This window comes from Chrysochloris asiatica, unplaced genomic scaffold (assembly GCF_000296735.1).
Source record: "Chrysochloris asiatica unplaced genomic scaffold, ChrAsi1.0 scaffold00236, whole genome shotgun sequence".
Taxonomy (NCBI): domain Eukaryota; kingdom Metazoa; phylum Chordata; class Mammalia; order Afrosoricida; family Chrysochloridae; genus Chrysochloris; species Chrysochloris asiatica.
In genome coordinates, this window is record NW_006408754.1 from 3532891 (window position 1) to 3534011 (window position 1121).

Genomic DNA, 1121 nt, shown 5'->3' on the forward strand with positions numbered 1-1121 from the left:
TCAACTTGTGATTGGAAGTGGGGGAAATGTCGCAAAAAAGACTTGGACTGAAATTGACTATGTTCCATGACACCAGATGAGAAAGAGAAGAGGATGGGCTGGTTGGTTTGAAACCTGTGAACTCCTGAGCCCAAGGACACTGGCCTAGCCACTGAGGACTAGAATTAAGAGCGGTCTGAAGAGGAGGGAGAACAGTGAGAACTCCCAAACTTGTAGATAGTACCCATTTGACCTAGCTGGGATGGTTTGTTGACCAGAATTCAACCAGATGAAGTTAAAGAACTATGATATATGGTTGTTGTTTAGTACCATCAAGTCAGTTCCTATTCATAGAGATTCTGTATAAGGTTTATGAAGATCAGCTAGTGAGGTTGAGCCACCGACCTTGCAGTCCAGTGCATTAACCTTAAGCATCATACCAGGCTTCATGGAGCAAAGAAAAAGCGCTACAACCAGATCAACTGGACCTTTACTTATGGATGAAGCTGCCCCAAATTCCAACCAAACAGGGAAGGATTCTTCTTTTCAAAGATCAAGCATGTCTCCTCACGACACCAGGTGGATAGGGACTAGCAACTTAGACTTCAGCTATCAAAATTAGGGGACTATAAAGACATGAAGTGGCTGGCTTACAAGCTTTCATGAGGGTGTTTAGTGTCAGAATGAGGGGAGTAAGACAGAAATCCTACTAAATAATATTCCTCTTTTCTAGATGGGTCTGGTGATAATGGGGATAGCATTTATGATTCAATTGTAATTGCTATCAGGTTTAATGGTGATTGTCACAAATGTAAATGTCATAGAGGCATAACTAAAAGTGGGTAGCAGTTAATCTGCCATTTCAGGAGCAGAGGACCCTAGGACCATCAAGAGGGAAGAGCATGAGGAGGGTGAGGAATCCTAACCAGAAAAGCAGCAACAAGAGAGATGGTGGCAGAGACGATGGTAGAGAGAGACAGAGCAGCAGAGGACTATAGGCCCATGGACTAATGAAGGCAGTATGCCTGTGGGCAGGAAGCTGACTTGCAAAATATGCCCTTTGGACATTTAGATGAATATTTTCAATGTGATACATGTACTTCAAAAAATAACAACAATCTAATAGAGGTAAATACTGTTAG